General features: G+C 36.7%; 1 pseudogene; it reads left to right on the top strand.

Annotated features, from left to right (window-relative positions):
- The first annotated feature begins 4004 nt into the window (after window positions 1-4004).
- On the top strand, window positions 4005-5018 carry LOC120869065 (annotated as a pseudogene).
- The last annotated feature ends 7452 nt before the right edge of the window (window positions 5019-12470 follow it).

The following is a 12470-nucleotide window of genomic DNA, read 5'->3' as shown; positions in this document are numbered from 1 at the left end:
TGATGAAAGTAAAAGAAGACAGTGAAAAAGTTGGCTTAAAGCTCAACATTCAGAAAACGAAGATCATTTCATCCGGTCCCATCTCTCCATGGGAAATAGATGGGGACACAGTGGAAACAGTGTCAGACTTTATTTTTTAGGGCTCCGAAATCACTGCAGATGGTGATTGCAGCCATGAAATTAAAAGACGCTTACTCCTTGGAAAAAAAGTTTTGAGCAACCTAGATAGCATATTCAAAAGCAGAGATGTTACTTTGCTGACTAAAGTCCATCTAGTCAAGGCTATGGTTTTTCCAGTAGTAATGTATGGATGTGAGAGTTGGACTGTGAAGAAGGCTGAGCACCGAAGAATTGATGCTTTTGAACTGATGTGTTGGAGAAGACTCTTGAGAGTCCCTTGGACTGCAAGGAGATCCAACCGGTCCATTCTGAAGGAGCTCAACACTGGGATTTCTTTGGAAGGAATGATGCTAAAGCTGAAACTCCAGTACTTTGGCCACCTCATGCGAAGAGGTGACTCATTGGAGAAGACTTTGATGCTGGGAGGGATTGGGGGCAGGAGGAGAAGGGTATGACAGAGGATGAGATGGCTGGATGGAGTCACTGACTCGATGGACGCGACTCTGAATGAACTCTGGGAGTTGGTGATGGACAGGGAGGCCTGGTGTGCTGCCATTCATGGGGTCGCAAAGAGTCAGACACGACTGAGCGACTGAACTGAACTGAACTGAATACTTTTAACGTTTTTTCCAAAGCTACATTACTTCCATATCTATTGTTACCACAGTAATTAAAGAAGTGATAGGACATTATCTATACTACTTAGCAGTCATAACTTCTCTTCCAATCTCTGTTATAGCTTTTTCAATTACATCCTTTATGTATCTTCTAGGGAGACTGGTCTAAAACAAAAGTACGTTATACCTCTAAATTATTTCTCATTACTTTGAATGTGATGTACAGTCAATCAATTAGAGGAATAGTTCTAAAACTTTACTGTATGTATGAATCACTTGGTGAACATGTTAGATTCATTTCACTAGCTAAATTCCAGAGCTTAACCCTCATAAAGTCTAATCTAGAAGCTCTACATGAAGTCAGGAATCTACATTTTATTTATTTATTTATTTAGTTTTCTTTAAGTTTTATTGGAGTATAGATGATTTACAGTGTAGTTTTAGTTTCAAGTATATAACAAAGTGAATCATATATATATATATATATATATATATTCATCCTTGTTCAGATTATTTGCTCATATAGGTTATTACAAAATACTGATTAGGATTCCCTGTGCTATACAGTAGGTTCTTATTAGTTATCTATTTTATGTAAAAATAGTGTGTGTATGCTAATCCCAATTTCCTAATTTATTGCTTTCCCTCATGCTTCCCCTTTGGTAACCATATGTTTGATTTTCATATCTATGAGTCTGCTGGTATTTTTTAAGTAGTTTGTATCATTAGTTAGTTTGTTTCATTTTTAATTAGATTTCACTTATAAGTGATAACTTATATATCTTTGTTTGACTTACTTTACTTAGTATGACAATCTCTCAGTCCATCCATGTTGCTGTAAATGATGTTATTTTGTTGTTTTTAATGGCTGAGTAATATTCCATTGTATATATGTGCTGCATCTTCTTTATCCAGGAACATGTAGGTTCCTTCCATGTCTTGGCTATTGCAAATAGTGCTGTAGTAACTTTGGGGGTGCATGTGCCTTTTGAAATTATGATTTTCTCCAGATATATGACCAGGAGTGGGAATGACAAATTATATAGTAGCTCTATATTTAGTTTTTTAAGGAAACTCCATACTGTTCTCCATAATGGTTGTATCAATTTACATTCCCACCATCAGTGTAGAAGGACGGTTCCCTTTTCTCCACATTCTCTCTAGTAATTATTGTTCATAGACTTTTCAATGATATCCATTCTGACCCATGTGAGATGATACATCATGGCAGTTTTTGTTTGCATTTTTCTAATAATTAGTGACATAGAGTATCTTTTCTTGTTTTTTTTTTTTTTTTTTTTTTTTTGCTATCTGTATTTCTTTGAAGAAGTGTCTTTTTAGGTCTTCTGCCCATTTTTTGATTGGGTTGTTTTATTTCATATTGAGCTGCAAGAGCTATTGATATATTTTGGAGACTAATCTAGTCAATCACTTCATTTGCAAATATTTTCTCCCATTCTGTAGATTATCTTTTTGCTTATGGTATCCTTTGGTGTGCTAAAGATTTAAGTTTAAAGTTGCATTTTTTTTTTTTTAAATTCTAGGAGGTAAAAAATCAGAAAAGATCTTGCTGTCATTTATGTCAGAGTGTTCTGCCTGTGTTTGCCTAGAGTTTTTAGTATTTGGCTATATTTAGGTCTTTAGTCCATTTTTCAGTTTATTTTTGTGTATATGATTGTAAAGAGTGTTCTAATTTTATTCTTTTACATGTAGCTGTCCAGTTTTACCAGCACCATTTACTGAAAGACAGTCTTTTCTCCATTGTATATTCTTTTTTCCTTTCTCATAGATTAGTTGACCACAGGTGTGTAGGTCTGTCTCTGGAATTGCTGTCTTATTTTATGGATCTATATTTCTATTTTCATTCTAGTACATTTTTGATGACTAAGTTTGTAGTAAAGTTTGAAGTCAAGTAGCCTGATTTCCTCCAGTTCTGTTTTTATTTATTTATTTTTTAGATTACTTTGGTTGTTTGGGGTCTTTTGTGTTTCCACACAAATTGTAAACATTTTTTCCTAGTTCTGTGTGAAATGCCACTGGCAATTTGATAAGGATTGCATTAAATCTGTAGATTGTGTTGGGTGGTATAGTCCATTCTCACAATATTGAGTTTTCAAATCCAAGAATATGACATATCTCTCTCTGTTTGTGTCTACCAACTATGCCCTAGATGACCTGGCTGTTTCCCACTATTTAACAAATTTTAAGCTTAACAGTACAAATTTGTTTGTAGTACTCTCTCTCTTCCTTCATGCTGAGGAATGCCAAGGGAAGTATAAACAAAAATTGTCTATAATAATGAAGTTAGAGAATGACAGGACTGATATATTTCTTTACAGTGTAGTAGGGATGACATCTGTGTTATGATGGCTTTTGAGTTGAGAGCCTAATGAAATAAAGGGGAAAGCCTATTAACATCTGTATTAAAACCATTTTGGGCAAAGACAAAGGTTCTGAATCTGGAGTTCAACGGAAAAGGAGTTATCAAAGGAGACAGAGTTTCAAGAGAAACATCATCTTTTAAGGCCAGATGATAGAGATTTCCAGTAAAGAATACTTAGAGTGCTAGGTAAAAATGCACACTCCATTAGTGAATTTTTCTGAGGTTGAGGAGCCGCCAGGTCTATACTTCAAAAATGTTTCCAAAGGGATCTTCCTGACACAGGAATTGAACCAGGGTCTCCTGCATTGCAGGCAGATTTTTTTACCAGCTGAGCTATCAGGGAAGCCTGGATTAGGTTAAAGCGTCTGAGTCTAATACGGGAGACCTGGGTTCGATCCCTGGGTTGGGAAGATCCCCTGGAGAAGGAAATGGCAACCCACTCCAGTATTCTTGCCTGGAGAATCCCATGGATGGAGGACCCTGGTGGGCTACAGTCCATGGGGTCGCAAAGAGTCGGACACGACTGAGCGACTTAACTTAATAGTAAATTAAATTTTTAATGTAGTGGAAAGACATTGTTGGAGAGTAGCTCTCAAACTCAGACAAGCATCAGAGTTCGCTATTGGACTGGTTAAAATATATTGCTAAGCTTCATCTTCAGATTTTTCTGATTTGGTAATTTTGGGAGTTGGGTCTGAGAATTTGCATTTTTAACAAGTTCCCAGGTGATGCTAATACTTCTGGTGCTGGGATCATATTTGAAAGCCACTGAAAAATGTTGAGTTAAACCAGGCCCAGGGTCTAGAGCTGGTGGTGTCTGAAGGTGTGTCTCATGTGGAATTGGGTGGTATAGAGTAGCAGGTGCTGGTGGGGGTAGCTGGGAGAAGGAGGAGGCAGTGGTGGCAAATCACTTATAAATGGTGACAAAGAAGGATCAGAGGCCTAAATTCCAGGAGTGTGAAAGAGTGTTGTGCTTTCATGGGCTTCTTCTTTGTTTTATTCTATTTTTTGGAGGAGGGTAGGGGGCTTTTTTTTATGAATCATTTTTTTTAAGGTGGCCATAAAGGATAAACAAATGAAATACATTACAATGGTTGGAATAAAAATTGGGATGAATGGATTCCAAAGCAGGTACTCAAATACCGTAGGCACCAATCTGCATAAACAATGAGAACTTCAAAAAGCCAATCAGGAGCAGTATGCAGAGGGGAAGACCAAGAGGGTCTGCCCCTGGAAAGAAGACCTCTGGTCTGCAACAGAAAAATGTTGAAGTGAAAACAAAAAAGAACAAACAGCAAACACCTGGAGATAGAGAGGGTAACAATGAGACACCTCAGTCTCTTCAGGAGAAAAGGGCCCAAGTAGATCCTACTGCTGAAAATGAGGAAACATTCACAAACAGAGTTGAAGTTAAAGTAAAGATTCCTGAAGAATTAAAACTGTGGCTTTTTGATGACTGGGACTTAATTACCTGACAAAAACAGCTCTTTTATCTTCCTGCCAACAAGAATGTGGATTCTATTCTAGAGGATTATGCAAATTATAGGAATAGTAAGAAGTGTGCTGTATAATGGAGTCCTGGAAGGGAAAAAGGAATACTTCACTGTAAACCTGGGCACTTAGCCTCTCTACACATTTGAGAGACCACAGTCCTCTGAAATCCTCGCAGACCTCTCTGTAGCACCCATGTCCCAGGTGTATGGAGCGCCACATTTGTTGAGACCATTTGCATGAATTGGAGCAATATTGGCCTATATGCCTCTGGATGAGAAAAGTCTTGCTTTATTACTGAATTATCTTCATGATTTCCTAAAATATCTGGCAAGAAAGTTAGAATTTTGTTTAGTACCAGCACTTATGAAGTGTCTTCTCCAGAATACCATCAGAAAGCTGTGTGAGGCACTTCTACTCACTTATGTTTGGATCACTGTAAACTAGTTTTTGTTTTTTAGTCTTTCTCTTGTATGAATGATGTGTGTACAACAGGATTGTTGGATATCTGTTTGATTTCAAAGAGAGAAAATAAAAGGAGTTACAGCTACTTTTTTCTTTTTTTCATTTCAAAGTTGCTATCAGGATATTCAATGATAGCCAATAGAGAGACATACTGTAGAATGTTTCATTGCTTAATTGACAAAGCTGCTTTTGAATGCTTGTAGTTCTAGTCCTTTGATACCACACACTTTTATAACATGTGTTAATGCTGTATGACAAAATGCTCTGGTTCTTAGTGCCAAAGGTTCAATTCAGCTGAACACACATATCCATTTTCTGTCCTCACCCCCGACTTTTTTAATGGTGCTTACTTCAAAAGGCCATCCTTTACAAGTTATCCTTGTTGTTCGTTAGGCATTTTATCTTTGGTCACTTGTTTCATAGCTTTTGCATTTTATTATATTTTAACATGATAAATACATTGCACTATAGCTACAGTTTTCTGGAAAAGCTAGTGTTTTAGAAATTTTACAGATCGGCAGTAAATTTTTTCTTTAAATGTCTAAAAAAAGAAAAATCTTGAGCTACATAACAAAGACAAGTTTATAATTTCAAAGGATCCAAAGGTTGATTCAAAGGTAATTAAGACCAAGAGGTACAAGGGCAATATCTGGCAAGAATAGACTTCTAATCATCCAAGTCGTAAGACATTGATTCTTTTTTTTTTTTTTTAGCTAAAAAGACTGGCAGTGAGGCTGCAGTGTATACAGTGAAAGGAAGGTGGTCAGAGAACTCAAGTTCTTATTGAAGAGAGATGCAGATTGAACAAGATCCTCCAGGTCCTTCTGGCCATGCTTGTCAAAAAATTAAAATCTAAAGATGTATTGGAAGGCTTTAAAGGAAAAAACATCATCATCAGAATTATTTTAAATATTTGAGGGAATGCTAAACTGACAAGAAACTCGAACACTAAAGATAAAAGAACAGGAAACATGTTGATTTTAAAGTTATAGTGATCTGTTTCATGTGTCCCTATACTAATGAGTGTTAATACTGAAAATAATTTAATTAAGTAAATGTATATTAAATAATTTTCAATATTTAGGTGACTAAAATGTAAGTTATTTTTGGTATTAATACTCATTTGTATTTTTCCAGTTCCTCCCTGGTGGCTCAGCTAGTAAAGAATCTCCCCACAATGTGGGAGACCTGGGTTTGATCCCTGGGTTGGGAAAATCCCCTGGAGAAGGGAATGGCAACCCACTCCAGGATTCATCTTATGAAAGTAAAAGAGAAAGTTGCTTAGTCGTGTCTGACTCTTTGGGACCCCATGGACTAGACAGTCCATGGATTTCTCCAGGCCAGAATATTGGACTCTTTGTGACCCCATGGACTATAATATAGTCCATACATTCTCCAGGCCAGAAAACTGGAGTGGGTAGCCTTTCCCTTCTCCAGAGGATCTTCTAAACCCAGAGATCAAACCAGGTCTCCCACATTGCAGGTAGATTCTTTACCAGCTGAGCCACAAGGGAATATAGTCACCTGAAATTTGAAGGTTAATTATTTCATATAATTTAGTTACCTAACTTTATAATAATCACTTGAAGTAGATAGAAATTAATACCTCCCATGAGAATATAAAGGCCTTCCCTGATGGCTGCAATGTGAGAGGCCTGGGTCTGATCCCTGGGTTGGGAAAATCCCTTTGAGGAAGGCATGGTAATCCACACCAATGTTCTTGCCTGGAGAAGCCCCAAGGACAGAGGTGTTGGGTGGCCTACAGTCTATGGGGTCACAAAGAGTCGTACATGACTGAGTGACTAAGCACATGAAAATATAAAGGCAGTTTTTATTAAAATGAACTGAATTCTTGATACTTAATCAAACAGAGAGGCCTGGCGTGCTGCAATTCATGGAGCTGCAAAGAGTCAGACACAACTGAGCGACTGAACTGAACTGAATTGAATCAAACAGATTTATGAGATATCTTGGAGATAACCTACAAAGTGAGTTCAGCCATGTCAAAGGATTTGTCACAGGTTCACTAACATATATTGAGGAAAAAATGCAACTCCCTTTGGTGGTAAATATGCTTGTAAATAGGCTGAAAGAACCCCAGATATATACTAAGTTGACTGAAATAGTCATATATTTTTCATTTCTCTTATCCATCAATCATTTATTGAGTATATGGATTTTTAAAACAATGAAAGGAAATATTGGAAATTTTAAAAATGTCCCTAAAAAGAAAACATTAGGTGTCTTACTAATGTGTTTTATTTCATGTAGCTTAGGTACACTGTAAAGTAGTTTCATGTTATTCTACTTATCCAATACTGTACCTCACACATACAGACTCACATGAACATAGGTGTATACTCATATGCACCTACATTCACTAATCTGCATTATTTCTTTTGTACCTTGTAGTTGTTGTTCAAACACTAAGTTGTGTCCAACTGTGCGACCCCATGGACTGCAACAGTCCAGGCCTCCATGTGCTTCACTGTCTCCCAGAGTTGGCTCAAACTCATGTCCATTGACTTGGTAATGCCATTCGACCACCTCATGCTCTGTCTCCCACTTCTCCTCCCATCCTCAATCTTACCCAGCATCAGGGTCTTTTCCAATGAGTTGGCCCTTCCCATTAGGTAGCCAAAGTATTGGAGCTTCAGTTTCAGCATCAGTCCTTCCAAGGAATATTCAGGGTTGATTTCCTTTAGGATTGATTGGTTTGATCTCCATGCTGTCCCAAGGGACTCTCAAGAATCTTCTCCAGCGTGATTCAAATGCATCAATTCTTCAGTGGTCAGCTTTTATATGGTCCTCTGTACATGACTACTGGAAAGAAAACATAGCTTAGACTATACAGAAGTTTGTCAGCAAAGTGATATATTTGCTTTTTAATGTGCTATCTAGGTTTGGCATAGCTTTCATTCCAAGGAGCAAATGTCTTTTAAATTTCGTGGTTGCAGTCATCATCAGTGGTAGTTTTGGAGCTCAAGAAAATAAAATCTCTCTCTGTTTCCATTTTTTCCCCATCTATTTGTCATGAAGTGATTGGACTGGATACTAAGATCTTAGTGTTTTGAGTACTGAGTTTTAAGGCAGTTTTTCACTTTCTTCTTTCACCTTCATCAAGAAGCTTTTTAGTTCCTCTTTGATTTCTACCGTTAGCGTGGTTTTATCTGCATATCTGAGGTGTTGCTATTTCTCCTGGCAATCTTGATTCCAACTTGTGATTCATTCAGCCTAGCATTTCACATGATGTACTCTGCATATGAGTTAAACAGGGTGATAGTATACAGCTTTGATGTACTCATTTCCCAGTTTTGTATGGGGAAACATAGAGATTAGATAAAAATAATATCCATAAGAAAGAACAAAAAGAAAGGAAGGAATAGAGAAATTAAAATAGCTCAATTTAAGAATATTACAATTTGATGTTGAAGAAATAAGGAAATACGGTAATTTCTGACATTGCTCATTAGTAGATGTTGCTGTCTGATTTTCTAATATTACTACATTACACCAACTTCAGGAGGCTGCCTATATTATGGAGAAGGAAAAAACAGTGACCTAATTTTGGCCAAAACAATTGAGATAAAGCCAAGTTTATCAGTCTTTTCTTAATGGAAATTTATATACTTTACCTTTTTCACTCATAAAGTCTGAATCCATCTTGTGTCTTGGAGTACGTTGATAAGGGTGTAGTTTCATGGTGATGGAAACACTCCTACCTTGTAACCAAGCTGCTGATCCAAACCTGATTAATGTAGTATTCCATCATACCATCTACATGAAATTTTACAGGTTTTATATCATACTAGCTACATGAAGAATTACACAGGTCTATATATTTGCCATAATGTTAAGAGTAATTGGCAAAAATTTATATGGCTCAACATTTAATAGGACATTTAGAACACCCCCCGATTTACTATTCCTATGACAAATATGACTTCCCTGGTGGCTCAGACGGTAAAACATCTGTCTACAATGTGGGAGACCCGGGTTTGATCCCTGGGTTGGGAAGATCCCCTGGAGAAGGAAATGGCAATCCACTCCAGGACTATTGCCTGGAAAATCCCATGGACAGAGGAGCCTGGTGGGCTGCAGTCCATGGGATCACAAAGAGTCAGACACGACTGAGTGAGCCTGACTGACAAGCATGACAAATAGAGTGTATTTTCTAAGAAAATTTAACAATTAGCTCCTATTCCATATACTCTTTCTGCAATGTGACCTTGTCATTTCTCCATCAAAAACTGGAGTATGTTTCTCTTTCTATTTCTTTCTCTCAAGGCAAGTGTAGGATTAATGTTCTACGATTAGAATATATCAGGAATGTTGCTGGTCTGGTAGTAAGCATTTGCCACTTCTTATCTTATGGGACACTCACTCTTGAGATCCTCTCAGTCAGGAACGAACTATCATGCTGTGCGAAGAGGAACTCAAGCCCATGTGGCAAGTTCATATACAGGAATTCTGTGCTACAACTCCAGATGTGTTCCCAGCCAATAACCAGACAATTCTGCCACCCAAATCAATGTGTCACCTCCTCTGAGTGGACCTAAATAGGAGATTTCAAGTAAGAATCACTCACTTAAGTGTAGTCAAATCACTGTACCACAGAGATACTTTGCTATAAACCACTAAAATTGGGCCATTTGTTATGCAAGAACCGATAAATGAAATACCAACAAACACTCTGGCTTGAAAATCTGTAAGTCCCTCATTAAGGAACTTAAAGAGGTCTCTGGAATTTTCTCTGGGCTTTGGAAATGCATATTCTGTTCTAAAGAATATTAGTTGTCAGGATACAAATTAACTAGCTCAAAATTATGAATACCTGGTCGTAAAATAGGTTCATGCTGATGAAGAAACAGTGAAATGTCTTTATCTTTTGAAAATTTCTCCAGCCTCTCTTCCTTGATTTTTCTTATAGAAGACATCTGCCTCTGCCTTCCAAGTATACAATTTTCAGGGTTTATACTTACAGCCAAGGTTTTCTATAAGGATCTCCGTCTTGATTTTGGGGAAAAATATTCTCACTCTCCTGATCAGTCTCAGTTCATCCTCCCAGTGATTGGATGTACTTTCTTGTCTTACATGCAAAATCTTGCTGGTTCACAGTGATATAAAATTTTAGAATTGTAAAGTATGAATTATTGTTCAGTGTTTCCAGTGGTAACCTGTCATCTAATTAAAGTGATCATGTCATCACCATCACTCTAAAAAAGTACAGAGAAGATTAGATAATTGGTTTCCAAAAGTTGTTCTTTTAATGATTTTTCCCCTTTTCATTGCATTAGAACATTGAATTCAATATCTTATTTAGATTATTAGGTTAAGGAAGCTTCTAGAATTATAATACATACTGTACTAAATTCTTTTCTCATCTATTTACCTTTGAAAATTCAGCGGTCACTTTGAATTGCTCTAATAAGATAAATTTCTTCAGTAAATGTGTTCCATAAAGATACTTCCTTCAGTCACAAGAGGTAGTGATCACTTATTACACAAGTTAATCAAGTTAATTGGTCATAGGAATGCATTATAGTTCCCATTGTTACTTTGAATTTTAGTTTTCTTAATTTTTTTAAATGGTAGAAAATTATTAATAAATTACAAACTGAGAATGTCTTTTATTTGGGCAAATTTAAGGTAGCTAGCTGTTTCACTTTTAAATATTCTTTAAGGTTTTATTTTTCTTTTTATTGATATACCTCAGATGCCAGGAGATTAATAGGCACTGTAACCTGGGCTGTGAATATAGTTATTATTGCCATTGGAGAAATACAACTATGGAATTATAAGACTCAAGAGACAGCAAAGGTTTTAAACATCCAAGAGGCATGATAATTTTATTTTAGAACATTTATTATTATACATTCTTAGAAGTTGAAGATAGACTTAAAGAATAAAAAAAAAGACAATAAAATGCTCTTAGTGTTCCATTATTTGTTAAAGCCATCTGGAATTTGAGTACGTTTTGTGTCCTGTTATTTTCTGGAGAATAGTTATTTGATGGTATTTGTGCCCTTGCAGCATTTTAATACTTAGATACATCAGAAAAGTATTCCAATAAGCTACTGAAATTAAATGCAAAACATGATTGCAACTACATTTAACTTAAGTTTATCCATACTTGATGACAAAGTAAGTAAACAAGAATACAAAGTGAATTTTAACTTTAGCATGTTAACTTTGAGTGCCTTCTGTCTTTGCAAATTTATCACAGAAAAACAATAAAATATTTAGGTCACTGGATCTTTTAAAAGGCTCAGTTCCCTGAAATTGTAAATAAGCAAGTTATCTGTTATGAAATAGCTTTTAAAAAACTATTGTATGTTCACAGTGTTAATTTTTTTTTAATATAATGACATTTCATTGTTTCTTACCAAATTCTATTTTACACTGAGGAGAAGAGATTGAAGTGTTCATTTTTTTCTTGTTGTTCAAGTGACTTCAACACCCTGGACTGCAGCACACCAGGCCTCCTTGTCCCTCTCTATCCCCTAGCTGCTGCTGCTGCTGCTAGGTCACTTCAGTCATGTCCGACTCTATGTGACCCCAGAGATGGCAGCCCACCAGGCTCCACTGTCCCTGGGACTCTCCAGGCAAGAACACTGGAGTGGGTTGCCATTTCCTTCTCCAATGCATGAAAGTGAAAAGTGAAAGGGAAGTCGCTCAGTCGTGTATCCCCTAGAGTTTAACCAAATTCATGTCCACTGAGTCAGGATGCTATCCAGCCATCTCCTCCTCTGACTCCCTCTTCTCCTTTTGCCTTCAATCTTTCCAAGCATCAGAATCTTTTCTAATGAGTTGTCTGTTCACATCAGGCCAAAATATTGGAGCTTCAGCTTCAGCATCAGGCCTTCCAATGAATATTCAGGATTGATTTCCTTTAGGATTGACTGGTTTGATCTTGCAGTCCAAGAAATTTTCAAGTCTTCCCTAGCATCACAATTAAAACACATCAATTCTTCAGCATTCTTTATGATCAAACTCTCACATCTGTACCTGACTACTGGAAAGACCATAGCTTTGAACATATGGCACTTTGTTGGTAAAACGATCTTTGCTTTTTAATACACTGTCTAGTTTTGTCATAGCTTTCTGTCCAAAGATCAGACATCTTTTAATATCATGGCTGCAGTCACCATTTGTTGTAATTTTGGAGCCCAAGAAAATATAATATTTTACTACTTCCACTTTTCCCCTTCTATTTGCCATGAAGTAATGGGACCAGATGCCATGATCTTATTTTTTTGAATGTTGAGTTTTAAGCTAGTTTTTTCAGTCTCTTTCACCTTCATCTAGAAGCTCTTTAGTTCCTCTTCGGTTTCTGCCATTAGAGTAATGTCATCAGCATGTCTGAGGATGTTGATATTCTCTGGGCAATCTTG

This window comes from Oryx dammah, unplaced genomic scaffold (assembly GCF_014754425.2).
Source record: "Oryx dammah isolate SB20612 unplaced genomic scaffold, SCBI_Odam_1.1 HiC_scaffold_2, whole genome shotgun sequence".
In the NCBI taxonomy this organism is placed as follows: domain Eukaryota; kingdom Metazoa; phylum Chordata; class Mammalia; order Artiodactyla; family Bovidae; genus Oryx; species Oryx dammah.
This window is presented reverse-complemented; position numbering and strand designations above follow the sequence as displayed.